Source organism: Balaenoptera physalus (assembly GCF_965194825.1).
Source record: "Balaenoptera physalus genome assembly, chromosome: 19".
Classification (NCBI taxonomy): Eukaryota; Metazoa; Chordata; class Mammalia; order Artiodactyla; family Balaenopteridae; genus Balaenoptera; species Balaenoptera physalus.
In genome coordinates this window covers 16,086,388-16,105,603 of record NC_138900.1, presented here as the reverse complement: position 1 = coordinate 16,105,603, position 19,216 = coordinate 16,086,388, and the positions used below count along the sequence as shown (strand labels likewise).

General features: G+C 36.8%; 2 protein-coding genes across 8 annotated transcripts in view; one reads left to right on the top strand and one right to left on the bottom strand.

Moving 5' to 3' along the window:
- Positions 1-19,216, top strand: part of ZNF461 (zinc finger protein 461) — a 133,158-nt gene that overhangs the window by 42,345 nt on the left and 71,597 nt on the right. The window lies entirely within an intron of this gene.
- The window catches only part of ZNF567 (zinc finger protein 567), a 78,397-nt gene that overhangs the window by 27,461 nt on the left and 31,720 nt on the right, over positions 1-19,216 (bottom strand). For 2 of the 4 annotated variants that reach the window (XR_014257106.1, XR_014257107.1), the window contains exons 6-7: positions 5,686-5,856; positions 5,044-5,206 (exon numbers count right to left, since the gene is read on the bottom strand). The exons of the other annotated variants lie outside the window; for them this stretch is intronic. The gene's annotated coding sequence lies outside the window, so the exon portion shown is untranslated. The remainder of the gene's footprint in view (positions 1-5,043; positions 5,207-5,685; positions 5,857-19,216) is intronic. 4 annotated transcript variants of the gene reach the window in all.

Here is a 19,216-nt window from a genome sequence, read left to right as displayed (position 1 = left end):
GGAGAGTCCATACACCCTGTGATTGGGCGCACTGATGTGTAGCTTGGGCCACAAATCAGCGGCCATCATCTGAAGCAATATGTTCAGGAAATCCAAACAAGAAGCAAATGTGGTCTTGTAGGGCCTGGGTTATGTGGTCTGAGTCAGTGGAATTCACGTAGATGCCTAGGCCAAATCCAGAGAGTGTCAACTGCCGTCAGGATCCACCAAAACTCTGTATAGGTAGAGGCCCAATTTGGTTTCTCTGCCAAGAATATCCTGGCCCACTGGCTGGGAAATCTATCCCTGGGCAGTGTTCTTAGTCTTGGGCAGGGTCTGGCAGGCAGGACAGTTTTTCCATGTGGTTTTGGCATCTTATGATGACTTGTGGCAGTCCATGAGAATAAGCCCAGCCTAGGAAGGTGTCTGAATTTCTATGGGCTGTTTCTATGGGCTTCTCTAGGATCCAGGAGGAGATCAGTTGCACCAGTTGAGGGTCAGGTGGATCAGTGCAGATGTGGGAATCTTCTCACTGTTGAGGGAGTCCTGAACAAAAGGCTCTGGCACTTTTATGGACCTTGGGATCAGAGAGCGGACAAGGGATCCCCCTTGGATTCCCCTAGGAATGGGAAAGTACTGGGTACTGAGTCAGAGTGGGGAAAAGCATTTTCAAGCTTTCCCCTAACAAGGAAGTATCAGTAGAGATATCTGAAGAAGACCTCTGCTCAAGGTCTCAGATACAGAGACTTGGGAAAGAAGGCACCAAGGGTAGGAATGCAAATATGTGAAGAACATAACTGTCCAGGGGGTCCTGAGCCCTTCACTGCAACTCCCTTCAGAAACTGCAGTGCACTGGCAGCGTACCAAGTCTGGTATGGGGAGGGCAGCTTACCCCTGTAGGCCTGCCACATAAAGCCATTTTAACAGCCTATAGTCAGGCCTGAGAAGTCACTCACAGGTTTTCAACCAAGATCTGCACTCCTCAGGTATTGCTCCTTGTGTTATTGATTCATAGGAGCTTTAATATATTCTGGATACTAGTCATTTGTTCGCTATATGATATGTTGTAATTATTTTTCCTAGTTTATGACTTTTTTTATTTTTATGAAGTCTTTTGATAAAATTTCTTAATTTTGATGTAATGGCATTTTCAACTATTTGTTTTATGTTTTGTGCTTTTAATGTCTTGTTTATGAAAAATTTCCCTACCACAAGTTATTCATGGCATTTACTTTTTTTTATTGGGGCGGGTGTCACCTTATTTGACCCAATATGTCTGACTGCTGTTTATGGATTTTGGAATTTCAACACCATTTTACACACTGATGTTGCTATTTATTACTTCCTGCGTCTCCAAGCTGCCATATAAGATTGCTTTTCTTCTATCTATTAAAAAACACTGTGACTTCCCTGGCTGCCCAGTGGTTAAGACTTTGCCTTCCAATGCAGGGGGTGCGGGTTCAATCCCTGGTTGGGGAGTTAAGATCCCACATGCCTCATGGCCAAAAACCCAAAGCATAAAACAGAAGCAATATTGTAACAAATTCAATAAAGATTTTATAAAATGGACCACATCAAAAAAAAATCTTTTTTAAAAAAAAAATCCTTTAGAGTTTCCTTTAGTGTTGGTCCACTGGTGACAAATTCTCTCAATATTTTTATATGAAAATACCATTGTTTCATCTTAATTTCTGAAGGATTTTCACTGGATTTTGAATTCTAGGAAGGCAGTTATTTTTTGTTAGCACTTCTGTTACCTTACTTCTGACTTTCATTATGTTGAGGAGCTAGCAGTTATGTTTGTTTCTTTGAAAGCAATATAGCCTTTCTTCTCTCAGTGTTTTTAAGATTTTGTTTTGTTTTTTGGCATATATGCTGATTTTTTCCTGTTTGGGATTTGTAGGGCTTCTTGATTTTTTAAAAAAAATCAGTTTTGGAAAATTAACAGCTACTCTCTTTTCAGATATTACATCTGTCCTACTGTCTCAGTCCTCTTTCTGGGACTTCAAGTGCATATGTAATAGATGGTCTCACCATATCACATTTGTGTCCTTATGTTCTTTTTTTTTAAGTGTTTTAAAAAATTGAAGTATAGATGATTTACAATGTTGTGCCCAATCTCTGCTGTACAGCAAAGCGACTCAGTTATACACATATATGCATTCTTTTTTTAAATATTCTTTTCCATTATGGTTTATCACAGGATATTGAATATAGTTCCCTGCACTATACATTAGGACCTTGTTATTTATCCATTCTATACGTAATAGTTTGGAGCTACTAACCCCAAACTCCCAGTCCTCCCTCTCTCTCCTTCCCCGCTTGGCAACCACAAGTCTTTTCTCTATGTCTATGAGCCTGTTTCTGTTTCACAGATAATTTCATTTGTGCCATATTTTAGATTCCACATATAAGTGATATCATATGGTATTTGTCTTTCTCTTTCTGACTTATTTCACTTAGTATGATAATCTCTAGTTGCATACATGTTGCTGCAAATGGCATTATTTCATTCTTTTTTATGGCTGAGTAGTATTCCATTGTATATATGTACCACATCTTTATCCATTCATCTGTCAATGGACATTTAGGTTGTTTCCATGTTTTGGCTATTGTGAATGTCCTGCTATGAACATAGGGGTGCATGTATCTTTCTGAATTATAGTTTTGTCTGGGTATATTCCCAGGAGTGGGATTGCTGGATCATATGGTAATTCTATTTTTAGTTTTCTGAGGAACCTTCATACTGTTTTCCATAGTGGCTGTACCAACTTACATTCCCACCAACAGTGTACGAGGGTTCCCTTTTCTCCACATCCTCTCCAACATTTGTTATTTGTAGACTTTTTAATGATGGCCATTCTGACAGGTGTGGGGTGATGTCTCATTGTGGTTTTGATTTGCATTTCTCTAATAATAAGCGATGTTGAGCATCTTTTCATGTGCCTACTGGTCATCTGTATGTCTTCTCTGGAGAAAAGTCTATTAAGGTCTTCTGCTCATTTTTCGATTGGGTTATTTGTTTTTTAAAAGGCATATAGATTAGAAAGAAGTAAAACTATCTTTTTGCAGAGGACATGATTATTTACCCTATCTAACCATCATACCTAATAATAATAATAATAATAATAGTTTGGTCATACACCTAAACATAAAAGCTAAAACAAAAGAGTGATTATTGGAAAACATACGATTTTGTGATTTAGGGAAAGGCAAATGTTTCTTAGGTCACAGAAAACAAAAACCATTAAAAGTTAAAGCTGATAAATTAAGAGTTCATCAAAATTAAAAACTTCTCACCAAAAGACATCTTTACAAAAACAAACAGGCAAGGAACAGAGTAGGAGAAAATATTCATAAAACATATATCTGACAAAGGACTGGTATCCAGGATACACAGAGAACTCTAAAACTCAATAATTTTTGGACATTTTATAAAAATATATAAATAGCCAAAAATCTTATGTAAGAGAACTCAACATCATTAATTATCAGGGACATGCAAATTAAAACCACTAAGATACCACTGCACTCTCACCAGAATGGTTAAAGTGAAAAAGGCTAATAACTCCTAAAGCTGGATTTTGTGGAACAACTGGAACTCTCAGACATTGTTGGTAGGGCTTGAAAATGGAGAAAGATCTGGAAAGTTTCTTATAAAACTAAACATATACCCACCCTATGACTCAACAATTCCACTCCTGGCTATTTACCCAAGAGGATGAAAACTATAATCACAGAAAAGAATGTTATTAGAAGTTTTTAGCCAAAACAACCCAAGTGTACATCTCTGTAAGAATTGATAAAAACCATACATTATTCATACAATAAAACACTGCTCAGCAATAAAAAGGAAGGAATTACTGATAGACCCAACAATATTATATATATATATTATATATATTATATATAATATATATACAAAATCTCAAAAACATTCTCATTGAAAGAACACTTACACAAACAAGTATATTTTGTAAGATTTCATTTATATGAAATTCTGAAAGAGGCAAAGTTAACCTGCAGCCCCCTACCCCCAAAAAAGAACAATATTTCCCTCTGGATGGTTGGTTGTGAGTTTTGACACCATGAGGCACAAAGGCACTTCTTCGGGTGATTGTAAAGTTCTATATTTTGATAAGGGTTTGGATTACATATACACATTGGTCAAAACCAAGAAAGTACACTCAAAATTTCTGCATTTTTTTCCTGTATGTACATCAAAACAGAAAGGCAAACAAAGATTGAACTCTTATTAATATGCTTCCTGAAGTATTTAGGAGGTAGTGTACTGATGTCTGCAATTTACTTTGAAGTGCATATAATAATTAGATGGATTACTGTCTGTATAGAGAGATGGATAGATACATGACAAAGCTAGTATAATAAAATGTTAAGGATAGAATCTAGGTGGTGAGTATATAGATGTTCAGTGTAAAACTCCCTCAAGTTGGCTGTATGTTTGAAATTTTTCATAATTAAAATATTGTAAAATAAAGAAAAATTTAAGTCAGCTTTGAATGCCACCAAGGCAAGATATAACCTTAGTTAGATTACTGCAATACCAATCAAGTGAGATTTTTCTTGCTCCTTATTTCTCTTGTCCGCTGGTTCAATCCCAGAAGAGCCAGAGACCATGTACAGAGAGGGATAAAGTAAAGTAGTCAAATTACAGACTAGGGTATTAGAGAAGAAATTCCAAGTTACAGGAGGTGGAAAGTTTTTGCTTTAAATGAAGTTTAAAGTAATGATTTTTCCAGGGAATATTTTAATTAGCAAAAATGATTATACTTATTGAGAGTGACCTCAGTTTTATCATCTTACAGTGACTGAAGAAGCTATCGAATCTGCCAAGACTTCATTTAGGAGCATGAAAAAACACACAGAAGTGTTTAAAGTAGTAGTTAACAAAATATTTTGTTTGCAAGCAATGCGTGGAGTCTTACTCAATTCAATATATTTGTTATTAGTTGACATGGAGTTTCCAGATATACAATGATATCTGGAAATTATGACAGTCTAAATCTCCTTTTCAATTCTTACACCTATAATTATTTCACTTACCTAATTGCCAGCACAATTCTGTAGGCTCAAATGAAAGCAGGTATCAGATATCCAGCTAGTCACAGTCAGGCATGGTTTATGAGTCGCTCAGCAGTCTGCCACCATAGAACATATGCAGGAGAACCACATCCCTTCCGTAACCATTACATAAATACTAACACATCTATAAAAACAGACACATTCAGTTACCTACTATCTCATCCACTCAACAAAACCACAGTCCTAAGGCACCACATCATTCTCTACCTCATATAAGTAATTCTACACAGAAAAATCACACTCACAAACCACTTCCTGTTAATGTCTCCTCCAGTCACTTACAAGCTCAAACACGACTCACACTTAATCTAAAAATAGATACACCAGAGGAAACACCACACGGCAACACGACTCCACCCACTTCCACAACCGGCTGCAGAGTAGCTCGAGGTGACCAGCATCAGGTCAGGCACAGAGGGCCACCCCAATTCGGGACATACACCTACACACAAACACACATCACACCCGCTACGTGCCAGGCCCGGCTCCAGGCACTTGGGCTTCCCCAGGGACAAAACACAAAATCCACCACGCCCCCCCCCCCCCCCCCCCCCGCCAGACCTCGTTCCAGGTCACACCCATGGAGGACATTAGCATTCCTACCCAGAACAAAAGTAGGGTGCTCAACACACGTAGGTCTGAAGCTCTCAGTTTCCTCCTGGGCTTTTGCAGCTCTGGGTCAGGCTCTGGCGTCCTCGCTCAATAGGCTGCACCTGGCTGCGCGTGCACGCTCCTGTGAGCTTGACGGCCCTGGAGTCTGGGGCATTTCTTCCTCTACAATTTTTTGGGAATAATTTGTGAAGGATTGGTGTTAGTTGTTCTCTAAACGTTTGTTAGAATTTACCTGTGAAGCCGTCTGGTTCTGGACTTTTGTTTGTTGGGAGCTTTTTAAAATAACTGATTCAATTTCAGTACGGATAATTGGTCTGTTCATATTTTCTGTTTCTTCCTGGTTCAGTCCTGGGAGAGTGTTCATTTCTAGGAATTTGCCCATTTTTTTCTAGGTTGTCCATTTTATTGCATATTTGTTTGTAGTAATCTCTTATGATCCTTTTTATATTTTTGTGTTGTCAGTTTTAACTTTTTATTTCTGATTTTATTAATTTGGGTTCTCTCTTTTTTCCTTGATGAGTCTGGTTAAAGGTTTATGAATTTTGCTTATCTTTTCAAAGAACCAGCTCTTAGTTTCATTGATCTTTTCTATTCTTTTTTGTTTTTTAGTGTCTATTTTATTTCTGCTCTGATCTTTATGATTTCTTTCCTTCTACTAACTTTTCATTTTGTTTGTTCTTTTTCTAGTTCCTTTAGGTGTAAGGTTAGGTTGTTTATTTGAGATTTTGATGTCCACAATTTTAATTTCTGGTATTGATAACGTGTGTGTTCTCTCTTTTCTCTTGATCACCTTTGGTATAAGTTTGTCAATTTTATTGATCTTTTCACAGAACCTATTAAATTTTAATTGATTTTCTCTATATCTTTCTTTTTCTCTTTCATTGATTTCCATTCTTTATTATTTTGTTTGCTTTGGGTTTAATTTACACATTTTAATAGTTTCTTAGATCACTGATTTTGATAACTTTTTTCTTTTGTAATACAAGAATTTGGAGCTAGAAATTTCCCTCCTCTCTGTGTAGTTTTATTCCGCTTCCTTTCACAAATTTCAGTATATTTTCTTTATCACCAGGTTAAAAGTTTTACATTTTCCACATGATTTCTTCTTGACTTATGGATTCTTTAGAAATATGCTGTTTAAATATTAATTATTTTGCAGATTTTCCAAGTATCTTTACTTTTGATTTCTAGCTTAATTCTATTGTGGTCACATCATATATTTCAAGCCTTTCAAATTTATAGGGACTTATTTTATGGCCCCAAATATGGTCTATTATGATGAATATTTTATATGCAGTTGAAAAGAATATGTATTCTGCTGTTGTTGAATGAAGTGCTCTATAGATGTAAAGTTGATTGATACAAACAGTTGGTCAAGTCTTTATTTTTATTTTGTGTCTACTTGTCCTATCAATGAAAGAGAAGTGTGGAAATCTCCAACTGTAATTATAGATTTCTTTATTTCTTTTTCAGTTGTACCTGGTTTTGCTTCTTGTAGTTTAGAACTACAATTATACATATGTTGGACCCCTTAGTATTATCCCACAGGTCATTATTGCTGTGTTTTGGTTTTTCCCCCCCCAGATTTTGTTTGTTTTTTTTCCTTCTGAACTTTTTTCTAGATACTTTCTTTTGCTATGTGCATAAGTTCACTAGACTTTTTCTAATGTCTAACCTGCTGTTAATTTCATATAATATCATTTCAGATGTTATAGTTTCACCTCCAGAAAGGCCACTTGCATGTTTTTTTTTTAATCTTAAATTTCTCTCCTTATCATGTCCATATTTTCCTGTGCATTGGATCTTATTTATAGTAACTGTTTTTAACACCCTTGCTGTTTTTATTGTCTCTGTCATTTCTGCATCTGTTTCTATGAACTGATGTTTTTCTGCTTCTTCAAATGTCTATAATTCTTGATTGGAAGTTGGATATTCATTTGCTGTCAGCACAGAGATTTCTTTGTTCTGCTTAGACTCTCCTCTGTTTTGCAGAGTATGGCATTCTAAATACAAAATTATTTTCCTTTTAATTTAAATATTTAGACAGTTTTACTGATATATTTGTCACTGATTAAAGTCTGATGTTAATATGATTCTTATTCTTTTGGAAGTACACAGTTTTTTCTCTCTTTGAAACATTCAGAATTTTTATGTTAATCATTCAGGTTCTGAATTTTTTCTAAGAACTTTCTCGGTATTATTTATTTTTTTGTATTTTTATTTAATGCATGTGATTGAATTTAAGAAGCCATGGGTGGTAATTCCACCATTATTTTATTTATCACTTAAAAATCAGTACTAATTAAACTAGGCTATGTAATTTGTTAAACTCAATTTCACAGATGTTAAAATGTGAAGAAATGTGCAACTCAAAACTGGGGATATAGATATTTTCCTGCTAACCACATGATGGTTCTAATTTAATCTGAGCATTCTTATCCATCTTTATTTTTCGAAATCTCCATCTTCCTGTGAAGAACATGACCTCCCCTCAATTCTCTCTGTTCTTGTCTCCTGGACATTCTGTTAGATGGCTATTGTCATTCAGGAGGTGTGGTCCATTTGTGAACTTTGGAGGTTAAGTAAGTCCCTGCTATTACCCATAACAGCACATGAGTATATGTAGAGGTGTACATTTTTCTGAGTAAAGGGGCATATTGAATATGATCTTCAAATAGATATGTGACCCATCACTCCAAAAATTTTAAAATTGCTGAATGTCAAGTTTATATACACATTCTACGTCTATATTCCTTTCTGCTGCATTCTGGTGCTCGTTTCTCTATTTTTTGTGTCCTGATTTACTTTTTCACTATGTACTTATTGCTATTCAAGCCAACTACTGAACTTTTAATTCAATGAGTACAAATTAAAATTTTGTATAATCTAAGTGATTCCACTTTCTAAATTTGTTAATTCCTTATATCTATTGAGGATGCTATTTAAACTTATTCTAAAATTCTGGTTTTCTTTTTTCTCTAACCATTTTTTGGAGGCAGTCTTCCAGTCTTCTATTCATTCAGCTTGATTTCTTTGTAGTCAGCTTGAGTGGAAAAATGGATTTGCAGCTGACCTGTTTTTGTGAGATAAGGGGGAGAGGACTTCCCTGGTGGTGCAGTAGTTAAGAATTCGCCTGCCAATGCAGGGGACACAGGTTCAGTCCCTGGTCTGAGAAGATCCCACATGCTGTGGAGTGACTAAGCCCGTGCACCACAACACCTGAGCCTCTGCTCTAGAGCCCATGAGCCACAACTCCTGAAGCCCGTGCGCCCTAGAGCCCGTGCATCACAACTACTGAACCCATGCCCCGCAACTACTGAAGCCCACGCCCTCTAGGGCCCATGTGCTGCAACTACTGAGCCTGCGTGCTGCAACTACTGAAGCCCGTGTGCCTAGAGCCCGTGCTCTGCAACAAGAGAAGCTACTGCAGTGAGAAGCCCGTGCACTGCAATGTAGAGTAGCCCCCGCTCGCCACAACTAGAGAAAGCCCAGGTGCAGCAAAGAAGGCCCAATGTAGCCAAAAAAAAAAAAAAAAAATAGAGAAAGAGATAAAGGGGAGATATATTTTCGTGTTGTGGGGTATCAAGTTACCTTACTGGTTAGTACTGTGGATGTGGATGCTTCCCTTTCCTTCTAGGGCATTACCAGGAACTGGCCTATGAATCATGTCCAAGTTCCCTCACCTATTGCTTTCTTCTGAAGGCAAACAGTTGTAGTCATGTAGACATGCTGTGCAGGTTCAGTCTATTTGCTGCTTTTGGCTTAGTACCCTTCCCCCATCAAATAAACACCAGTTGTTTATTATGTCTTCCTTCCTACTTCTTATTCTGACAAATGTTGAGCTTGGAACACCATTGGTGAGTCACTTTCACCTTTTGTAGCAGTGCTGTTTTGTATTTTGGCTTGTGGTTTTCTTAGGTAATAACTATTTTTTTTTTTTTTGTTTATGTGTGTATGTAAAATAGTTTCACTCTACCATATATGTAAAAATCTCTTTGTCCTACTGAATTGAAGTTCACTTTAATATACACTACACTTTGTAAAATATCTGCAATGCTTCTGAACTTTCTATTCTGTTCCATTCATATTGCCTGTATAATTATTCACCAGTACTATAATGTTTTCATTATTCAGTCTTTAACATAACACAAACAACACCTGGTATGATTATTCTTCCACTGTTGTTCTTTTTCAAACATTTTCATGTTATTCTTCCTTATTTTTCCAAATGAACTTTATTTTTTATCTTATTTTTGGCTGCATTGGGTCTTCGTCACTGCATACAGGCTTTCTCTAGTTGTGGTGAGTGGGGGCTACTCTTCATTGCGGTGCGCGGGCTTCTCATTGTGGTGTTTTCACTTGTTGCGGAGCATGGGCTCTAGGCACGTGGGCTTCAGTAATTGCAGTACGTGGGCTCAGTAGTTGTGGCATGCGGGCCCTAGAGGGCGTGGGCTTCAGTAGTTGTGGTGCATGGGCTCTAGGGCACACGGGTTTCAGTAGTTGTGGCATGTGGGCTCACTAGTTGTGGCTCACGGGCTCTGAGCGCAGGCTCAGTAGTTGTAGCACATGGGCTTAGTTGCTCCATGGCATGTGGGATCTTCCCAGACCAGGGCTCGAACCCGTGTCCTCTGCATTGGCAGGTGGATTCTTAACCACTGTGCCACCAGGGAAGTCCCTCCATATGAACTTTAAATTTTAAAAAAATATGGAATGCTTCACGAATTTGTGTGTCATCCTTGTGCAGGGGCCATGCTAATCTTCTCTGTATTATTCCAATTTTAGTACATGTGCTGCTGAAGCGAGCACTGAACTTTAAATTTAACATGTCTAGTTCTTGAGAGAAAAAAAAATGCTGGCTTTTTTATGGGGAATCACATGAAGTTTGTACTGAATTAAGAGAATTATCGATGTCTTTTTATGCTGTTGAATGTTCTCATCCAAGAATAGGATATGTTTCCCAATGTTAAAATGCATTTGTCATTTAGGAGTGTTTACTGTGTCCTTCATAAATTTTGCTAATTTCACCTTAAGTTTTTTTGCTTTAAAAATAGATTCCCTAAAAAAAAAAAAAAAGAAAATAGATTCCCTAATTCCAATATGAAACTAATTATTATTTTTATATATGAATACTAGCAATTTCAGTATATTAATTTTATATCCCACTACCAAACTGAATTCTCTGGTTGTTTGTGGCAGATTTTTACTTGATTTTCTTGAGTTTCCCAGAGATACAATCATATCTGTAAATTATGTTAGTTTTTTACCCCTTTTTCCCAAATTTTACATATCTAATTTCCTTCTGTGTCAGTGAATAGCAGGGTTGATGGTGAGTACCTTTGTCTTTGTTTTTTACTGAATTTAGCAGGAATGCCTCCAGTGTTTCCTCCTTAAGTTCCTGGCTTTTAAGCTGCAATATATCTATATATCAATTCCTATTTTACAGAACTTTAAAAAACAAGATTGGGTTTTGAATTTATCACATGCTTTTTGAGCTTCTAAGGAGAGAATTATGTGAATTTCCCCATTAGATCTAATATTACAACCAGTCATATTAACAGATTATCTAGTATTGACCATCCCTTCATTTCAGATAAATCCAACTGGACACACTAATGTCCCCAAAATGTCTATGTCCTAATCCCCAGAACCTGTGAATATGTTAACTTACATGGCAAAAGAGACTCTGCAGGTAAGACTAAATTAAGGACCCTGAGATGGGGAAATTATCCTAGATTATTACCCTGGTGGGCCCAGTGTAATCAAAGTGTTCCTATAAGAGAAAGAGGGAGGCAGGAGAGTCATAGAAGGAGATTTGAAGATGCTATCCTCTGGCTTTGAAGAGATAGGAAGGGGCCATGAGCTAGGAAATGAAGGCAGGCACTAAAAGCTAGAAAAGGCAAGGAAATAGATTCTCCCCTACAGCTTCCAGAAGGAAGACAGCCTTGTCAACACTTTGATTTTAGCACAGTATCCAATTTTGGATATACCTACTATAATATATTACCTATTATAATACCTGAATAATCATTGAGATACTTTGCTGGGAAGTATGCTACTGGTTAGCCTTGACGATGAAGGAATAGATTGGAGGACCTGACAGAAAGCTTCAATGAACAAGAGAGATTAGTAATCACCTTTGGATAGATGTGTAATACTAAAAATGAATCTTAAGTTAAACATCCTATTGCCTTATTGAAATGGGGGACAAAGAAGAGTAGCCACTGGGGGAATGGTCAACTGTGGTGAGATACCTGTATATTTAAGGGTAAAGATGATAGAAGAATGCAGTCACCTTTTCTGTTTGTGCATTTAACTGAGCTTGTTTGGATCAAATTCATTTCCACCCATCAGAAAGGAAAGTGATGAAGGAAAACATATATTTGATCACTGTAGGAAAAGTGTGAGACAAGTATATGGAAGATGTGAGAGATTATAGGCAATGAGTCATATACAGTAACTATTGTGTAATTATGGTAAAGTGTATTTTGATAGGCATCAAAATATCTTTCCCAATGGCTTATCTTTGTATTATTTACCTTTATTCTTATTTTTCTTTCTTAAATTCAGTGGTTCTGTTATTCTAAAATTAATTATTTAAAAACTACTGTATCCTATCTCTTGTTTCTTAATAGTAAATAAAGTAGAATTAGATCTACCCATCATGAGTTTTAGGGCTATAGAAATACCTGGAAATAAATTAAGAAATGAGAAATTAATGAATATGTAATTGAAAACAGTGAAAGTAGATCAAAACACAAGATATTAGAATAGAGAATAATGAACGTGGAATTTGGTAGGTTCTGATCATAGAGCCTCTATGAAGAAATGACTTTTAATCTGGGGCCTGAAGAATGAGGAGTCAGGCCTATAAAGAGCTGTGTCAGGGGAATTCATGGGGATGAAACAACATAATGCGAAGTTCCAAAACATGGGAAATAATGTGTCAGATTTAGTGCCTTCAAGAAATTTTTAAGGTAGGTTAAAAGGGCAGTGGTTGAGATGAGTTCTTATAAGAAGGGCCTTGTTATCCATCTTTAACTGGTCATACAATGTTCTAAGTGCAATGAGAAACCACTGGAAAAAAATCTGTAAGTAGAGAATGTCAGGGAGTTCCCTGGTGGCCTAGTGGTTAGGATTCTGGGCCTTTACTGCCGTGGCCTGTGTTCAATCCCTGGTCAGGGGAACTGAGATCCCTTAAGTCACACAGCGTGGCCAAGAAAACCCAAACAAACAAACAAACAAAAAACAGAGGATGTCAAACATTGATCTGCCTCTGATACATCTGATGGAGTGGTTAAAAGTATAGGTGCCTAAGACCTACCCTTATAGATTCTGATTCACTTGGTCTGGGTTGGTCTCTGAAATTAATACTTGCAACAGGCTCCTGAGGTGATTCTAATTGAACCATACATTTTAGAATCAATGACTTAATCTATTTTCATTGTTACAGATCTCACAACATATGCTTTCATTATTCTCTAAACTCCCTTTGCCTTCTTCAAACTGCATAATAACTTTATCGAAATTCATTGCTAATGTACATTATTTTCAGTTTATCACTTTTCTCTACTGTCCCCCCGTGTCCCCCTCCTGCACCCCAGCACAGGAAAACAACATTTGTTAGTTTTCTTGCTTTATTTTTCCACGTTTGGAGACCAGGTATGATACAAAGACTTTATCTCCAGAAGAAAACATTTTTGAAATAAATTTATCTAAATGTAAGATAAAGAAGTGAAATGCTTGACCTTGAGAGTTCCATTATCCAAAATAGCTGGCAGAACAAAGTCAAGATTAAGAAACAACAAGAACCTCAAAAAGAATATTTTAGCCAAATGAAAATCATCTATGAAAATATATCTATTCACAGAAAAGATACATCTCTTACCCTACATCACAGAATTCCTAGTAAACATTTATGAATGTAAAGAATGTGGGAAGACCTTTAATTATGGCTCAGATCTAATCAAACATGAGAGAATTCATACTGCTGAGAAGCCTTATGCATGTAAGGGATGTGCGAAGGCCTTTAGAATTCGTGAACAACCAACTTGACATTTGAAAATTCATAATGGAGTGAAACCCTGTAAAGGTCTCGTATGTGGGAAGGCTTTTAGTTTTTTGGCAAAGACCTTGGAGTACACCAAAATATTCACTCAGGGGAGAAACCCTATGAATGTAAGGAATGTGGGAAGGCATTTAGAATATGTCAACAACTCTAAAAATTCATAGTGGCATGAAACCCTATACATGTAAAGAATGTGGGAAAGCTTTTGCTTTGGCAAAAACCTTAAAGTACACCAGAATATTCATTCTGGGGAGAAACCCTATGACTGTCAGGCCTGTGGGAAGACTTTCAGTTCTTCCAGGTACTTTAGAGTACACCAGAAAATTCATACTGATGAAAAACCCTATGACTGTAAGGAATGTGAAAAATCCTTTAGATTACGTGCACAACTTGGTCAACATAAAAAAATTCATACAGATGAGAAATCTTATGAATGTAAGGAATGTGGGAAAACCTTTAGACTTCATTCACACCTTAAAGGTCATCAGAGTATTCATACTAATGAGAAACCTATGAATGTCAAGAATGTAGGAAGGCCTTTAGGCAGAGGACACACCTTACTCAACATTAAAGAATTCATATTGGTGAGAAACCCTATGAATGCAGGGAATGTGGGAAGGCCTATAGATGGAGTTCAACACTTAATCAACATCAAAAAATGCACACTAAGGAGAAACTGTGTGAATTTAAGATTTATGGAAGGGCCTTTGAACTTCATTTAATCCTTACAGATCATTAGATAATTCATAATGGTGAGAAACCAAACCTATGAATGTGCACGATGATGTGGGAAGGCCTTTAGATAGAATGAACATCAGTGAATGTACATTAAGTAGAAACCCTGAATGTGAGGAATGTGGGAATGCTTTTAGATTTTGTTCACACTTTATTGGACACCAGAGAACTAATAATGGTAAAAGACTCTAAAAAGGTAAGAAATGTATGAAGACCCAATATTCATGTCTCTATGAACATCTGAGAAGTCATAACCTTATAGTGTTAATTCAAAGGTCTTTTTTCTTTGACTCAACTCTTTATAGAATATTAATACTAGGGGAAACGTTTAGGAAACCTTTTTTTTTTTTTTTGGCCATTCTTACGACTTATTTGGCATAAAAGATTTCTTACCAGGTATCTTAATCTAATGAATATATAAAATACTTCCAAACCTGAGGCAGGAGACAGATGGGCCCCAGGCTGAGCAGCTGGAGTCCGTCCCCTGTGGAGTAGATACTCCAAGATAGAGATAATGGCAGAAGTGAAGAGGAGCTGAGTCCTGCCCAAATAAAAGATAAAGAGACCACATATTTCCATTCTGAGGTCAAGAAGACCATCCTGACTACATGTGCACATTTGGCCTCTGTGGAGGCCAAAAGGGGGGGGGGCGCCACCCCATAGTAGGTGATGTCAACCTATCCATAGACCTCTGGGCTGGGATCCATCTTGGCTAAGAGTTGCACGGCATCTCAGGGGAGGACCCTGAATTATACCAAATATGGACTCAGAACCTGGCAAAGCAAGATGATTGGCCAGAGGAAACCTGAAAGAGATGCCCCACCTAAGTGATTTAAACTACCATGAAGGCGCAGCTCTCTCTCTGAGGCCACCTGTGTGTCTATGCACACGTACTTTTTTTCCCCCCCTGAATAAATACTTTGTTTCACTACTTTCCGTCTCTTTGTTGAAATTCATTTCTACAAAGCAGACAAGCCAGGGCCTTGTCACTGGCCACTGGTTCTCATGGTCTATTGGCTAGGATTCAGTGCTCTCACTGGCACGGCCTGACTTCATCTCTGGCTGGGGAACTGAGATCATGCTTCAAGCCGCTGCAGGCTGAGGCCCCCTGAGATCAAAACCACTCAATTCCTGTTGGATGCCAGCAAATTTATACTAGAGGAGAATCTCTTAATCTATCAGTTGTGGAACTGAAAGAAAGCCTTTAGTCACAGCACATACCTAGCCTATCATCATCTTCAAGATATTCAGCAATATACCAATATATTAGTTCTGTGCCTTAGTTGTAAAATGGTGAAGACAATACCTATCTGTGTTTTTGTGAGGATTAATACCTGTAAACCCTTATAAGACTATTTGACAAATAAATATGAACTACTGTTGTTCTGATGATAATTAATAGCATTATCATTAGCGAATTCTTAGAGAAAGATACTATGCTGGTAATGAACTTAGAAGAGCCTCCAATCACCCCCATTCTCCTATTCAACTTCAGATGACTGATTTTGAATAAAGTCCAGTAAAATACAGAGAACATGTGAGACAATTTCATTCCTGATAAGCTGCATCAGGAAACTAATGCTGGAATAAATACTCTGGAACTAGTGGCTGTAAATATATATTGAGAATATAGCTAGTTGCTTAAGTAGAAGCAGTTTTCTGTTAATAAATTCCCAATAACAGATATCCTATAATCTACACTCTCCTCTCACAAAGTTTATTAGAAATTATCAAAAGGATAACAAAGAGAAAACCGTCCATTAGTAAACCTTCCAAGTTGCCATTATGAAAACTTTCAAACAAACAGGAAAGTTAGAAAAGTACAATGGACATGTATTTACCACCCTGCCCCCCTACCTAGTTTAATAGCTAAAAGTTTGTCATATTTGGTTTATCTTCCTATAAAGTAATTTTCAACATAACCATACTATAACCACATCTTCTAAAATATATATGACACATGTTCAGGTTTTCCCAGCTGTCCCAAGATTGACTTTACAGTTGTTTGCTTTCTTTTTTTATCTAGAGTCAACTCTAGGTTCAGAAATCGCATTTAGTTGATATGTCTCTTTTAGTCTAGTTTAGTTCTTCACTTTTTTTTTTTCCATGACTTTTTCTTCTTAGAGTCCATGCAGTTGTCTTGTAGGATGTTCCATATTTTCGATTGTTGTTCTTATTTCCTAATGTTGTCATTTAATTAATTCTTCCATTTACATTGGAAATTAAGTGTAGAGAGAAGATTAAGTTTGGATCAAACAATTTTGCAAGAATATTTCATAAATGATGTAAAGTATTTTGTATTGTATATCAAGGTACATATTGATAACATGAGGCTAAATTTGATCATATGGTTAAGGTGGTAACTATCAACTCTCTCCATTTTAAAGGTCCTTTTTTATTCTTACAATTAGAAAGTAATCTGTGGAGTGATTCTAACCTCCTCTTGGAAATTTATATTTTATTTGTTTGATTCAAAGAGAAAACCAGTATTAAAACAGGATACCACTCAGATATGAGGGATAATGAGTTGCTACATAACAAAACCTGTATGAGGTGACCAAAGTCATCTTAGAAAAACACTAATACCCTTTAACAAATGCGGGAAATCAAGACATAGGGCCAGAACTTTTTTTGCATCATCATTCAACAATTAACATCATTGCCCCACGTGACTACGCTATTATAACCCTAGTTCTGAAACAGTGTCTGTCACACAGTGGGCACTTGATAAAACTGATGATGTAATCAAACCTAAGACACTAGAAAAAGAACAAATTAACCTAACTACAGAAGGAGAAAACAGTTTGTACAGTTAAAATTGGAAAACAGTGGAAGAAGCAATAAAACCTCCCTAATTTATTTTTGTGGAAAAAACACCAATCTAAACTACTTATAAATTTGATCAATGTAAAGATGAGAAATATGACAGCATTAATAAGGTAGCACACATTATTTATGGAGAGTTTAAAAATATCAGTAATATTATATATAGAAAGTATTTTCTTTAAAATTGACTCAAGATGAAGTAGAAATCTGCATAGTCCAATACACATAGCAGGAAAATGAAAATTTGGTCCAAAACCTCTCTTAAAAACAATACTTAAATATCAGGTAAAAACTAAGGATAATCTCTAAAAGAATTTTACAAGCTCATCCTAGAAGTCTAAACACTGGATGAAGATAGTTTCTAAAAGATCTAGATGAGCTTAACTTATGAATATTAATGCAAATATTCTAAGGAAAATATTAACAAAATGAAACCAAACATGGAGGAAATCATGACTTGAGAGGCAGAACTTTGTTTTGCCTATCAGTCACCATTCAGAAATTGACATAATCGTGCCACATGATTGCACTCTATTTCCAGCTCTTTAAGCAAGATGCATCCAAACTCAAGAAGTTAAAAGGAAAAAAAAAAAAAAGAACCAGTACCAGTTAAGATAGAGTTAGCGTGTTCCACCCTGCCTCTCCCACTGAACGCAACTAAAATCATAGACAGAATGGATGAGGCAGCTGAGAAAACTGAAAAGTAAATGCTAGCAGACAGACTGGGAAGGAAACCAGAAGTTGGAAGTTTGACTGATCTGCTGGTGTGCTGGTCTGGACTGAAACAACCTGAATCCCAAAACTGTGAGCCGAACATGGATGGAAAGAGCTCCATAAGAAACTCTCTCTAGTTGGAAAAGTGGGAGAAGGGGTTTTTATGGAGCAGAGAAGGTGGAAGAAATCCATGTTGTTTTTCTTTTCTTTCTGGTCTCACTGCAGGCAAACACTAGTCCTGAAAGCTGCAGTCCTGGATTGGGTAGGTGATGGTAGCAGCAGCTGTCAGCAAATACTTAAACCCTGAGGAAAGGGAATCCTATCTTACTAGTGGAAGTCTGTTCTGAAGAAGGTGGAGGAAATCCCATTGCTTTTTTCCTCTTTATTCTCTCACTCGTTGGCACTGGAGGAAGACCTAGTTGTGGGAAGGCCACAGCAGAATGGGAAGGCTAAATAAAGCCCTGTTGCTCTAACTAGATCCAGGAAGGGGGCCTCTGGGAACTAAAGAGTTATAGTGAGATAGAGGAGAGGAGCAACTCAAGTGAGGGATCTCTTAAAGTATTATATGAACTCGAGGGTGCACATGTGTAGATCTGACACTAGGCAGCATACCAAAGGCCTTGAGAACTGAACCAGAAGGTGGACCATCAACCAGGTCTCAGAGTGGGTACTGGGTGAAGCACATACAAGATAAAGCACAGTGAATTCCAATTTTCAAATGCTTTGAAAACTGAATTGACATTGGAACCCCAGGGCACAGAAAGTAGTTTGTAACTTGCATATTGAATCTGAATAAACTGCCTGCTAAGACAAACAAACCAAAATTATGTTCCCCATAGGATTTAAACTAGACTCAGAGAATCAAATTATTCAAAATGTCTAGGAAACAATAAAAATGTACTCCACATACAAAGAAACAGGACAATTTTAAAACTCACAATGGAAAAGAAAAAGACACCAATACTGTCATGATCCACATTAGAATTAGAACCATGTTCCAAGAAGTAAAGGTGAACTCTTGAGTGAATATCTAAGCAGAGAAACAGAAGCTATAAAAAAAGAACCAAAAGGAAATTAAACATTTTAATTTAAAATTTTTATTATATAATTTTCAGATGTATAAAAGGAAATTTTAGAACTGAAAAATAGTGAAAATTAGAACTTACTTGATGGGCTCAGCAA